The sequence below is a fragment of the Carcharodon carcharias genome, chromosome 20, assembly GCF_017639515.1.
Source record: "Carcharodon carcharias isolate sCarCar2 chromosome 20, sCarCar2.pri, whole genome shotgun sequence".
Classification (NCBI taxonomy): Eukaryota; Metazoa; Chordata; class Chondrichthyes; order Lamniformes; family Lamnidae; genus Carcharodon; species Carcharodon carcharias.
This window is the reverse complement of record NC_054486.1, coordinates 99,139,622-99,154,887: the sequence shown is the minus strand read 5'-3', so window position 1 is coordinate 99,154,887 and position 15,266 is coordinate 99,139,622.

Genomic DNA, 15,266 nt, shown 5'->3' with positions numbered 1-15,266 from the left:
ATGGCACTCCACATCCTAGGAAAGCCTGTAATCCATTCAAAACTTTGTGCTTGACTACTTCTCTCTAGAAGGAGGGAATGAGACAAAGCTGTCTCTCAACTCAGTGACCTTCTGCAGCAGCACACTACAAGCTGCTATGAAATGTTACTTAAATGTCCAGCAGCAGCCTAGAGCGATCCAAATGCATAAAAGTTAAGAGTCACCTTCGTAGCAAGAATAAATATGGTCCCTGTCTTACTTTGAAATTGCAGGTGTAGCTGTAGCATTTGGCAGATTTCGGTCACAACCTCTTCAAAGATACCTCAAGCATTAGTCATTGATGAAGTTGAGGTAAGAGAATTGCCCCCAAAAGATTCTCACCCTAAAGATTCTGCTGAAAGCCCTTCTTTTCCTCATCCTCCTCCTCCCTCTCCTAGCAGCTTGTTCTGCTCTGTGTGACCTCTTTTCATTATCTCCATCTTAGAATTGAGCATGAATTCTTAGAATTGTTTCAGCACAAGCTTTCTAATTCAACAAAGAAAGTACTTCTAGACCAGCTAGGTACTCCTAATGTATAGAAAAGCTCCAGAAATGAAACAATTGCAACAGCCAGCAGAAGTAATTCAGCAACTAACCTGTAAGCAGTTCATGGTCCCTTTAAGCAATGCTGGTAGAAGTTCCGTCATGTTGTTTAACATTAAGACAGGGCATAGGCTGGAGCATGTCATTTGAAAATGACAGCATTGCACACAGATTGACATCATAAACTGCCTGCTCAAGCTGCCAGCAGTGCATGCACAAACCTTCTTACCAAAATGGAGTCCTGCATACAAAGTACAAGCATCATTTTCACTTTATAAAGTGTCATAGCACCTAAAGAATAGGCGTTACAGAGGCCAATTTAGTCCCCAGAGGCTTTTCCTCCTTGTGCTTATTCATCATGGTTTCTGATTAAGACGAAGACTCGGAAAACTGTAAGGAAAATGAGAGCAATAAAACTGAAAGTTCATTAGCTCCAACATCTCAAAGCCTGTACACTTAGAAAATAAGTCAAGAGGATGGCAGTACTGGGACAGAAAGCTGCATTGTATCAACTCTGAAGATGCAGAAGATATCAGTCATTCTATCTGGAAGAGAGTAAGTAGCATAGAAACCACAAAGTCAGAGCTTAGAGTCACCTCTTCCCTCATTCCAATACAGAGACAGATGGAGAAGGACATATTCAATACTCATGGTATTAAAAATCATTGCAGGTATTGCCAGCTGCATAATGAGATTGCACCACCTTCTCTACTTGTTCTTTTGTCAATGAACACAATTGAGCTAAACTTTACTTTGTATAAAACATGGAGATTATGGAGTCACAGTGAAAGTGCTGCTCTGACATCACTAAAGCACCAATAACCTGCTCACCTAAAGTTCAGATTTTACAAGAACCAGTCAGCTCTGGAGCTAACCACAGCCAGAGGTGTGCAAATACCTGCCCTCAACATTATCGGAGCATTTGACTGAAAAATGCTCCAAGGAACCTTAGCAAAAGTGAGGTCTATAGGAGTTAAAGGGGAAAATCCTCCAGTGGCTGGAGTCATAACAGAATAATCATCGTGTTTGTCATTGCCCAGGGACATTGCTGTAGGAGGTGGTCAGAGAAGCATCCTTGGTTCACCATCTTCAGCTGCTTCTTCAATGACTTTGTCTCCATTATAAGGTCAGGAGTGGGGCTATTAACTGGAGATTACATCGTATTTAGTTCCAGTCACAATGCCACCAATAATGAAGCAGTCCATGACAGCAGGACTTGAATAATATCCAAGCCGGGGCTGACAAGTGGAATATTTAGTGCATCTCACATAAGTACCAGGTAGTGAATATCTCCAACAAGATGAAGCCAAGCCCTCTCTCCTCAACACCACCACCATCATTGGGTCCCCCATCATCAGTACCTTGAGGATCACTGTTGACCAGAAGCTAAACAGGGCCAACCTTATCAACAATGTGGCTACAAGAGTAGGGTAAATATTGGGCAGTCTGTGACATGTGATTTACCTCCAGCCTTCTCAAAGTACCTATAACATTTACCAAGTCTCAAGTCAGGAATGTAATGGATTAATTACTGCTCAATTGGTTGTCACTGCAACAACACACAAGGACCTCAACAATATCTATGATAGTCATTTGGTAATACAGAAGTTGAGTATTGCTGAAAAAAGAGACATGGCTAAGCTTTTCATCTCGCACTCATGAGGGCACTCGCAAGAATACAAATATAAGGGGGAAAACAACAATTTATACTGTATGTGAAGAGAGTGCTGATTAGTCGGCAAGTGGCTTTGCCATGGAGAACGCACCAATGTTGGTGACTGACAGTTAACTATCAAGCATTGTTTGAAATTTAAACAAGGCAGCTTGACCCTGATTGGTCAAGGCATTGCCCTGAGGAATGAGTTAGCAAATGGTTGTCACCTGTTTTGTTTAGCTGAAACAGGCACAATGTATGTACACGCTTTTTCTGGCTGCAAAGAATAGGGCCCTGTGTATTAATATTTGTAGCTTCCAGCGCATGCTAATGTGCCACATTGCGAGCCCAACTAACAATCTGAAATTGGTTAAAAGCAAAATATTGCAGCTGCTGGAAATCTGAAACAAACACAGAAAATGCTGGAAAATCTCAGCAGGTCTGATAGCATCTGTGGAGAAAGAAAGAGTTGAAGTTTCGAGTCCATATGACCCTTCTGAAATTGGTTGTCAATGTAATTCTTAGCACCTTGAGGATTATTTAGCAAATGTTGTCCAATCACGGAATCACATCTAATGTTGGGCACTGTGTTTTGAGTTTTGCAAGCGCGGGCTGGTTGGGTATGCTCTGTACCCTGCCCTTCGCGAACAGTGGCTTGGGACATGTTGCTTGATATGACCCACCAGTCTTTGTGACGTACAGCCTACATAACTAGCATCACACTCCCACTGAAATTCATATACCACATCACTCATTTCTTTAATAGGCAGAATGTCTTTTTGGCTTGACGGCTGCATCCTGTTAGTGGCGAATACCACTCGTGCTGCTATTGCATAGTAGCAGCGTGACACAGCTAGCTTCACCTGTTGCTCAAATTTTTGAGATACCTTGCCCTTCCAGGGTAATCTGAGGTAGGCTGGGCACTTTTCAGGCCAAGAGTGTTGGCCATAGACCAGTTCATGAGTTTGCATGATGTACAGCACGAAATGATCTGATTAGGGTAGCCATTTTCCTGCAGGATGCCTTTGATGTGCCCTTTTTCAGCATCAAGCTTGCATGGTGACCAAATGGCTTTTTACAAGGTTGCCGATAAGACCGATCTTATAGCGTGTGGAACTGTAAGAATCCCAACACGTATATTGACCAGTAAAGGTAGATTTTCAGTAGACTGTGGTAGCAAACCCTCTGGCAGATTTCTCAAGGAAGGGGAGTTCATTTCATAGTGAATTTGAGTGCAGGATGGAGCCCATTAAATCATGTAAGGAAATTATTACATGCGGCTGCGGATTTAAATATAGCAAACGTATCATCCACATATCGGACGCATGCGAGGGGTAGGAGGTTAGGCGTCATTCCATCGAAGACACATTCATCATGGAACCCAACAAAGATGTTTGCGGGAGCTGGGCCTAGAGGAGATCCCCTGGTAACACCATCTATTTGGGCATACGTGTTGCCATTAAAACTGAACTCAACTGCATTAGTTGCCGAGTTCAGAAGCTCAATGAATACTGATTCACACCATGGTGCTGGGTCCAGGTCGCCATGATATAGTGCTACAGTGCAAATATCTATGGCTTCTTTAAATGGAACATTGGTGAATAGACCAGCAATGTCAAATGAGCACATGGACACAGCATTGATATCAATATGCAAGTCCTGAATGGCCTTTGCTGTGTAAAGAAGTCCTTCGCTATGTATGTGGAAGCAACACGAGTGGTACTCACCACTAACAGAATGTTGCTGTCACGGTCTGCCTATCAAACTAATCAGTAATGTGGTATCTGAATTTCAGTGCCAGCGTGATGCTAGGTATGTAGGGCGTAGGTCCCAAATACTGGAGGATCGTAATAAACAGCATGTCTCAAGTCACTGTTCACAAGGGACAGGGTACAGATCATACCCAACCAGCTCGTGCTTGCAAAACTCAAAACACAGTGTCCTATATTAGATGTGATTCTGTGGTTGGACATCATTTGCTAAATAATCCTCAATGTGCTAAGAATTACGCTGACAACCAATTTAAGATTGTCATTCGGGCTCACAATGTGGGGCATTTGCGTGTACTGGAAGCTACATATATCAATACACAGGGCCCTATTCTTTGCAGACAGAAAGAATGTGTACTTATATTGCACCTGTTTTAGCTAAACAAAATAAGTGACAGCCATTTGCTGACTCATTCCTCAGGGCATGCCTTGTTTAAATTTCAAACAATGCTTGGCAGTTAACTGTCAGCCACCATCATTGGTGCATTCTTCATAGAAAAACCTCTTGCCAACCAATCAGCACTCTCTTCACATACAGTATACATTGTTATTTTTCCCCCTTATATTTGTATTCTTGCGAGTGTCCTCATGAGTGTAAGACGTAAAGCTTGGACATGTCTCTTTTCTCAGCAATATCTATGACAGAGCGGTTTGATCAACTGGCCTATGCTATGGTTCTAAATATCTATATCAAAAGCCATCAGTGCACTGTACAGACTGCAGCTACAATCTACATGATGGACTATAGCAACTCACCAAGGTTACTTCAAGAGCACCTCCCTCCCCTGTGACTACTACCACTGAGAAGGTCACGAGTGGAAATAGTGTGGGAAAATGGTCACCTTCAGGTTCCCTTGTAAGTCACGTACCATCCAGGCTTGGAAATGTATCACTGTTCCTTCATTGTAGCTGGATCGATATCCTGGAATTCTTTACCCAACACCATTGTGCATACACCATCAATAAGAACTACAATAGTTCAAGAAGAAAGACCACCATCATCTTCTCAGGGCAACTAGGATAGTCAAGAAACATCACCCATATCATGAGAACAAATAAGATAGTTATTATTAACTGACATTGCTCCCTCTGGCAGGCTTCTACTTGGTTCCACGCACACAAAAAACATTCAGTTTGCAAAATAAAAATTATGTGGTCCTCTCTCTGGAATTTGGATTTGAATTCCAGCCCAGGCAATTCACTGGCACTTGTAAGTTCAAATTAAATAAGTTTGAATACTTTGATTTAACTCATAAAAGTACAGAATTCAGCACATATATCATTCTGCAAGCAATTTTATGTAGATGCCACAGGGATTGTATTGGTAACAGAATAATTTATGCTGATGCAGTAGGAAATTTTTACTCTCCTTCCTCTCATATAACTGCTCTAGGTGTCTGTGCGTGAAGGTCCCAGAATTGAAAGCGGATAACCTACTATGCCTCTATCTAATCCATTACTAAAGAAAAGACTTGTTTAATATTCTGAAAGTTATTTAGATTATTTTTAAGAAATGCATTTCTTGAGTCAATACCATCCTGATCACATTGGTACATGCATTGATCAAGTCTTGATCAAGCTGGTGTTAGTTCGTATTCACATAATTTTTTCGTACTTTCAGGATAGACCCTGCAATGAATACTGTTTGGACTACTAACAAACTAATCCCTTGCTCATTGCTTTTAGAATAATGTTTTGAGCCACATTTGATGAGAAGCAATAGTTAAAAAGGAAACTGAGCTACTATATTTAATCATCTGCAGAGAGTGTAATTATAGTGAGGAGTGCAGTTCAATGTTAAAGTAATTGCAGGTTCCCTCAGCCTTTTGAATGTAGAGGCCTCCAATCAAGCTAAGATAATGAAAGTTCTGAGACGTTGAAATTTTTCTTCATTACTGATGGGTATTCATCAAGAAGATAATCTCATTAATGCTGCCTATCAACCATTTCTTAAATAATTCCCATCTTATTATATAACTTCATGGAGGAAATGCCATCATTATCATGTTTTAATTGGGTTGTTTTTGAAGTGCAAATGAATGCAGGCTGCATGTAGGGAGCAAAATGTTTCCATAGAGTTTCCTTAGTGTCGGTCCTTATTACTGTGCACATGAACTTCTGCATAATACAATATTCCATAACAAAGACAACATGAAATAGCATGATGGATTTTAATTAGCGGATTATTAAATAAGAGAATATATCCATTCAGGTTTCCCCCAAGAGGTCATGGATAAAGGAGTATTATAATTAGATCGGTAACGTTCAAGTGAAGAGCGTTAATAACATTAGTTAACAAAGTTATATTTAAATAAATATTCTGACTAGAACAAACATTTTTATTCTTCTTCTTCCACAAATTTAATTAATTCCAAGTTCCAATGAGAGGGAAGATGATTCCAAGTGTTATCAATATGTCAACAGATAACAAAGTTAACTTGAAAATAGGAAAGAATGAGAAGGTGATATAGTGGTTTCTGGCACTGTCCTTTCACTTTAGATAATGGATAATGCTGTGGATTATGGAACTGACTTTTCACATTGGCATGGGTAAAATGGTGAAAGAATCAGCGTCACGAGGAGAATTGTTTTTATGTTTTGGCTTATTACGATCTGGAATGCTGACGGAAGCAAGTTCAATAGTAACTTTCAAAAGCGAATTTTAAAAATACTTGAAGGGAGCAAAAAGTTGCATGGTTACGGGGAAATATAATGTGAATGGGACCAATTGGATAACTCTTTCAAAAAGCCGGCACAAGCATAATCAGGTACAGTAGCATATAACAGTAAGGTCATTGGGCTAGTAATCCAGAGGCTTGGACGAATGCTCCAGAGAATTCAATTAAATAAATATAACTGGGATAAAAAAAATTAGTCTCAGTAATGGTAACCATGAAACTATTGGGTTTGTCATAAAACCTCATTAGGTTCTATAATTTCTTTTACAGAAGGAAATTTGCTTTTCCTACCTGCTGTGGCTTACATTGTGGCTCCAGACCCACAGCAATGTGGTCGACTCTACGCCGTCTAATGTGGCCTAGCAAGCTACTCAGTTGTACCAAGCTACTAGAGAAAAGTTGAATTTGAATAAAATCAGACCGATCACCCAACATCAACCTCGGGACTGGACAAAGCCACACACTGACCAATCAATCCCGTAAAGTCCTCCATAGCATCTGGGGACTTGTGCCATAATTGGAACAGTTGTCCCGTAGACCAGTCATGTAATAGCTTGACATAATCATACTCACTGAATAGTATTAAACAGCCAATATCTGAGACACCTCCATCGTCATCCCTGGGTATGTCCTGTCCCATCAGCAGGACAGACCCACCAGTGGTGGTAGCACAGTGGAATTCAATTGGCAAGAGGTGACCCTAGGAGTCCTCAACATTGACTCCGGCCTCCATGAGGTCTCCTGGCATCAGGTCAAACATGGGCAGGAAAATCTCCTGCTGATTATCACCTAATGCCCTATGTCAACTGATAAATCAGTACTCCTCTATGTTGAACACCACTTTGGAAGAAACACTGAAGATACCACGAGCTCAGAATGCACTCTGGGTGGGGCTTCAATGCCTATCACCAAGAGTGGCTCAGTGGCATCACTATTGACCAAGCTGGCTGAACACTGAAGGACGTATCTGCCAAAAGGGGCCTATGGCAAGTGGTGACAGAACCAACATAAGGGAAAAAACCTACTTGACCTTGTCATCACCGGTCTAACTGTTGCAGATGCATCCACCCTTCCATGACAATAGTGGCAGGAGTGATCACCGCACAATCGTTGGGGAGTCAAAGTTTCATCTTCACTTTGAGGTACCCTCTCTACACTACTGCTGTGCTAAATGGGATAGATTCAGAGCAGCTCAAAATGGGCATCCATGAAGTGTTTTGGGCCATCAACAGCAACAGGATTCTTTTCCACCACAATCTGTAACCTCATGGCCTGGCACATCCCTCACACTACCATTACCACCAATCCAAGGGGCCATTCCTGATTCAATATTGAAGGAGTGTAGAACACCTCACAATCAGTACCAGGCATACCTAAAAATGTTGTGCCAATCCAGTGAAATTAGAACCCTGGAATGAAAGCATGTTAAACAGCGGAACGTGATAGACAGAGCTAAGTAATCTCACAACCAATGGTTCAGATCAAAGCTCTGCAATCTTGCCATAACCAGTTGTGAATGGTAGTGGGCAGTCAAACAACTAACCAGAAAAGGAGACCCCACAAATATCCCCATCCTCAATGCTGGGCGAGCCCAGCAAGTCAGGGCAAAATACAAGGCTGCAGCATTTGCAATCATCTTCTGCCAGAAGTGCCAAGTGGTTGATCTATCTGAGGTCCCCAGCATTACAGATGCCAGTCTTCACACCATTTGATTCTCTCCATGTGAGATCAAGAAACAGTTGAAGGAACTCAATACAGCAAATGAATTGATTTTTCAATTTTCAATACTATTTTCTAATACTACATAGTATTTTCAATACTATGGATACTGACAACATCCTGGCTATAGTACTGAAGACTTGGCTCTGGAACTAGCCGGTCTTTAGCCAAGCTGTTTCAGTAAAGCTACAAATCAGACATCTACCCAACAATGTGGAAAATTGCTCAAGTATATCCTCTGCACAAAAGAAAGGACAGATCCAGTCCAGCCAAATACCATCCCACCAGTCTATTCTCAATCATCAGCAAAGCAATGTTGTCGTGTGTTCGGGGTCTAGATGGGATTCTTGGGGAGTTGTCTTCTTTCACTAAATAAGCTGCTTAAGACTATAGTTTATTAAAACCATAACTTTTTTATTTACAACTATTATATACCTCTATATGAGGTTGGAACTTCTCCTTCCTCCAGATCTCTGTTACTCAATCATGTGGCGTTACATCGTTACATCGGCATCATGTGCTTTTGATGTTAACTCTTTACATCTCCCCCAAAGTCTTTTACCCTTCCTCTTTTATACATCCTCCTACAAATGCACTCCTCCCCCCAGTTAGTCTTTGAGATGCCTTGACCAAGCTCTCTGATCTTGTTCTGATCTCTTGCTGAGGTCGAGGACATTCCACACTCTCTCTTCTGTTGGTGTGAGTGTTCTTCTCCTGCGTGGCTGTAGAGCTCTGCCTTGTTTCTTCTTCTTTATCTCCATCAGGATCTGAGTTGTAAGCCCAAGCTTCTATTAGTTTTCTTTTCAAGGATATTAAGACGCTATGCTTTCTCCTTATAGTTCCCAGGTCTGCCTCAATCCTCAGTTGTTGAGCCCTTTCGATTATAATACCTGCTTTCTGTTGGTCTCGTACCCACACTCTCTGCTCAGGCTTCAGCATTAATAAGTTTTGTGCTCTGTGCCCACACACACACATATAATATCAGAAATAAGAAAGTAAAGAGTTCAAATAAAAGTAAAAAAAATATACAAATACATCATTGGCTCAGACGTGAGGCATAAATGGTGGTATTTCCTGACTGTTGAGTTAGATGATTCTAGTAAAACTTTGAAGCTGTCCTTGTCAGTTTTTCAGTCTGTTGTGGACACTTGTTGGCTTGTCCCCAGAGGGAGAGACAACCTCATGTCTCTGCGGGGGTGATGGAGGAGGCTGTCCTATTTCTTCCTGCTTGTTGTCCGTCTCTGCTAAAACATACTTGCCTCCAGCAAAAGAGAGAGAGGGAAAGAAAGAGAGATTCTGTTATTCTTCTCACTTCTGCTACTCTCAAAACACTGTCTTCAGCCAGTTTTAATTCGTTTTCCCTGTGTATTCCAGACAGGGGGAAATAGGCATGTCTTTCATTCCATTTTTCTTTCATCTCAGAAACTTTTTGACACATTCTGAGCTATAGATCAACAGGAGATGAGTTTTTGGATGTCTGATGAGAAGTGGCTGGCGGGGGAAACAGTTTCCATTGCCTTCACAAACACAGGAGATTAAAGTTCAGCCTTTTGCATTTTCCTTTCAAGCATCTCTGTCTGAAGTGGACCTAGACACATCTTTAGGTGCGAAATTCCATGTCCTGTCAGTTCAGGTCTGACAGTATAATCCACATTGGAATTTTTCAGAAAGAGCTCGCTTTACAGTATCAGCCATCTTTTGATCAGTGTCTTTATTTGTATTCTTTTTTAAAGAAACACAGGTCTTCTTTAAACAGTTCAATATACCCATAATTAGTTGGTGAAGTTGCAGTTGGCTCTCACCTAATCATCGTGTCCATTTTCGTGATATGGTGAAAAAACATTTTGTAGCAGTAAGATTTCTGTAACTCAGAAGAGCTAAATTAAGATCTTCATTCCCCCACATCAAGTCTTTGTTGGAATGTTGTCATTTATTGCAAGGGGAATATAAATGCTTTAGAAGCAGTTTAGAGAAGGTTAACTCAATTGATACTTGAGATGGCGGGGTGGGGCGTGGTGGATAGATAGATTCTCGACCAACAAGGCAGTCAAGGATTATTGGGGATAGGTGGGATGTGGAATTCAGGCCACAATCAGATCAGCCGCGATCTTATTGAATGGCGGAGGAGGCTCGAGGGGCTGAATGAGCTACTCCTGATCATAATTCGTATGTTTGCACACCTCTTCTCCATTTGACTGAAGATATTGAGGCGAGTTGGTTACGTGAATGAAACCATATTCCTGCGTGAAATTTCGGAATAATTCATTGGCTACTTACGGACCATTGTCTGATCACAATGTCCACGATGACCACAATGTCTGGAATGCCAAGGAACGGCCTATGACCTTCAGCGTAGTCCAGCCTGGACCCTGTAAGTTGATAGGTGAAGACTGTAGTGTAATGTGCTTACACCATTTCACTTAGTCAGATAAGATGGAAACTCCTGTCTCTGTGTCTAATTTTAAACTCGGTGGAGCGTCCATCCACTTCAAGGCCGGGATTTTCCAGCCCCGTCGCGGGCAGGAAAGGCAGCGACCCAGCCAGGAGTCCAATGACTTGCAGCGGGATCGGTGGATCACAGCGGTGGGCGGGTGTGGAAAATCCTGCCGCAAGTTTAATACTCCAGTATTTATTTTCCGTTTCATTTACTTCCCTGAGGAAAGCTACTTCCTTTTTCTGTGGTTCCTCCATGCTTTAATATTATTTCTTCCTTTTTGTAGGATATTGGTGTTTTAGATGGGCAGACAATTTTAAAATGTCCTACTTCTCCACAGCTGTGGCACTCTGCTCCCCCTTGCTGCCCATTCTTCCCACTTAAGCGGGTTTTTCCCACCACACCGAGAGCATTTCAGGATGGCAGTGAGTGTGCTTTTCCTCAATTTTATGGGTCTCTGTTGCACTTTCCCTCTTCTGGACCATATACGGAATGACCTTTTACGTTCATTTCCATGGGACCTCGCCTTCCCTGTGAACAAACACTCTCTTTCGCTTTCTGAGCTCATTTTGCTTCGCAATTTGTACTTCCCGGATTAGAGTCATAGAGGTCCACAGCACAGAAAAAGGCCCTTCGGCCCATCAAGTCTGCACTGGTCCATCAAGTACCTAACTATTCTAATCCCATTTTCCAGCACTAGGCCCATAGCCTTGTATGCCATGGCATCCAAAGTGCACATCCAAATATTTCTTAAATGTTATGAGGGTTTCTGCCTCTACCACCCTTTCAGGCAGAGGGTTCCAGATTCCCACCATCCTCTGGGTGAAAAAATTCTTCCTCACATCCCCTCTAAACTTCCTGCCCCTTACTTTAAATCTATGCCCCCTGATTATTGATCCCTCCACCAAAGAGAAAAGTTCATTCCTGTTTACTCTAGCGATGTCCCTCATAATTTTATACACCTGAATCATGTCCCTCCTCAATCTCCTCTGCTCCAGGGAAAATAACCCCAGTCTACCTAATATCTCCTCATAACTAAAACTCTCCAGCCCAGGCAACATCCTGGTAAATTTCCTCTGCGTTCTCTCTAGTGCAATCACATCCTTCCTATAATGTAGATTCCAGATCTGCATGCAATACTCTATCTGTGGCCTAACCAATGTTTTATACTGTTCCAGCATAACCTTCCTGCTCTTATATTCTATGCCTTGACTAATAAAGGCCAGTAGAGTTGAATTTTGTCTCGTTTGCAAGAGATCTGATAGAACTTCATCCAAACTACTTTGCAATCACAAATCAATTTTCTTTTATTCATTCATGGAACGTGGGCATCACTGGCTAGGCCAGCATTTATTGCTCATCCCTAATTGCCATTGTCCAGAGGGCATTTTTAAGAGTCAACCACATTTCTGTGGGTCTAGGGTCACATGTAGGCCAGACCAGGCAAGGGCAGCAGATTTCCTTCCCTAAAGGGCATTCATGAACCAGATGGGTTTTTATGACAATCAACAATGGTTTCATATTTTATTGAATTCAAATTCCACCATCTGCTGTGGTGGGGTTCGAACCCAGGTCCCCAAAGCATTACTCTGGATCTCTAGTCCAGTGACAATACCACCACCTCCCTTAATTCTTCTCTTAATGTCCTGTGGTCACAATTAGATGGCAGCCTGTATAGATTGTCAATGAGCGATTCCATGCTCTTGCCTGGACTTTCTTTTCAAATGTTAAACTTTGCCCTTTTTATGATTAAATCTTTGTGAATGTTGAAAAATGAATCAAATGCTCACAGGACTTCTTCGTAAGAAGCTGAAGTCTCATTGGCTCCTGACCTCGCTATTACTTGGTTGGCAATAGCAATAATGTACTGACCTGATCCTTTGTTCTTTTTCTTGCAAACCAGAAGCAGTTCTATATCTGGAAAACCTCTTTCTCCTGCTGTCCCAGTGCTGAGCCTGTTTCGAACCCTGTTGTTCCAGAATGGTTCTGGGGGTGGTCGTGTGGATTCCATGCTTGTACTGAGACCTGGAATAGCAGCTGCTTCACTGGTGCTGCTTGTTGATTCTGGTCTGTGCTCACTGCTAGCTGGACTCCGGGTCTGTGTGTCTGCTTGCATCTGCTGCAGCCCTCGACACTCTGACTTTTTGGTGAGATTTGAATCTGTTCCCTTCATTCTTCTTTGAAGGATCTTTTGACTTCCTGGCCTGTAGCTGCCTCTTGGAATCTTTTTCTGGGTCTTTTACTCACTGTCCATTGCCACCATGTCTTGTCATGTGTTCAGGGTCTAGATGGGGTTCTTTGGAGCTTGTCTGATGTTAACCCTTTACTGTACACTATCAAGCAGCACTTACTCACCAGTAACCTGCTCATTGATGGGTTCTGCCAGGACCCTTCAGCTCTGGAGCTCATTACAACAAAAACTCATTTTTGTGTGGTGCCTTTAACATAATAATGCATTGCAAAATCTTCACAGAAGTGTTATAAAGCAAATTTGGACACAGCATAAGAGACAATATCAAGTCAGATAGCCAAAAGCTTGGTTAAAGAAGTAGGTTTAAGGAGTATTTTAGAGGAGCAAAGTAGAGAAGTGGAGAGGTTTAGAGAAGGGATTTCAGAGCTTGGGGCTGTCCAGAGCTGAAGGCAGTGGACACAGGGGTGATAGGTGAAAAGGACTTGGTGCGAGTTAAGACATAAGCAGCAGACCTCAATTTAATGGAGTAAAAGCAAAATACTGCAGATGCTGGAAATATGAAATAACAGCAGAAAGTGCGAGAAAAACAGTATCTGTGGAGAGAGAATCCAGGTTAACATTTCAAGTCCTTCGCTCTGGAAGAGTTTTTCCAATACTCTCCATTTCTATTTAATGGAGGGTAGAACGTGGGAGACCAGCCAGGGGTGCATTGGAATAGTCAATTCTAGAGGCAAATAAAGGCATGAATAAGGGTTTCACCAGCAGATGAGCTGAGACAGGGGTAAAGTTGGATGATGTCGCAGAGGTGGAAATAGTCAGTCTCAGTGATGGCGTGAATACGTGGACAGAAGCTTATTTCAGGGTCAAATATGGCACCAAGGCTGTGAACAGACTCGTTTAGTCTCAGAATTTGGCCAGGGAGAGGAATGGGGTCACTAGCTAGGGAACGGAGTTTGGAGCAGAGACAAAACAATGGCTTCAGTCTTCCTAATATGTAATCGGAGGAAATTTTTGTTCATCCAGTGCTGAGTGTCGGAAAAGCAGTCTGATAATTTAGCAAGAGGAGTCAAAGTGGTGAGGTAGAGCTGAGTGCCGTTAGCATACATGTGAAAGCCAAACCTCATTTTCAGGTGATGTCAATGAGGGCAGCGTGTAAATAGGATCTAGGAGGAGGCCAAGGAAAGATCCTTGGGAGGCACCACAGGTAATGGGCAGTAGCAGAGGAGAAGCCATTGTAAGTGACATTCTGGATACCATTAGATGGATAAGAATGAAACCAGGTGACAACAATCCCACCCAGTGGAGAGGCGTTAGAGGAGGGTGGTGTGGTGTGTCAGCTTGAACCATGGGGGAGACCGGTCCAAACCTGTATGAAGGCATGGCAAGGGGCTGTGAGTGCCTCCTCCAGTCAGTGCTCCATGGCAAGCTTTCACAAGCAGATTGTGCAACTTGCCCAATTGTTCTGTAGTCCACGAAAACACTCATTCGTTTGCAGTCTGTGCCCAAGAGGAGAACAGCTCTAGAGCATTTAGTGGCACATTCATGCCTCAGTGTTGATTCAGTGGGAAGATAAGATAGAGGCCTGACTGCAAGCATGTAATTTTGGCTGCATCTGAACTGTCTCAGCAGCGGAGGAAGGGTCACTTTATAAAAGATTAGACTAAAGCGCCGCTTCCCTCCCTCCCAACCCTGCAGGTGCTTGTGCACCATCATCAGACCGTGTTGCCTTACACTTCCCAAAACTCATATCAGACCGTACTGACTTACACCGCCCACAACGAACATCAGACCGTGCTGCCTTAACCCCCTAACTCACTTCAGACCGTGCTGCCTTATCACCCACCTAGCTCACATCAGACCATGCAGCCTTACCCCCCTAACTCACATCAGACCGTGCTGCCTTACCCCGCTAACTCACATCAGACCGCGCTGCCTTACCCCCCTAACTAACATCAGACCATGCTGCCTTATCACCCCCCTAACTCACATCAGACCGTTCTGCCTTAATCCCCTAATTCACATCAGACCGTGCTGCCTTACCCCCCTAACTCACATCAGTCTGTGCTGCCCTAACCCTCTAACTCACATCAGACCGTGCTGCCTTACCCCAATAACTCACATCAGACCGTGCTGCCTTACCCCTCTAACTCACATCAGACCGTGCTGCCTTACCCCTCTAACACACTTCAGACCGTGCTGCCTTACCCCCCTAACTCACATCAGACCGTGCTGCCTTACCGCCACCAACTCATGTCAGACT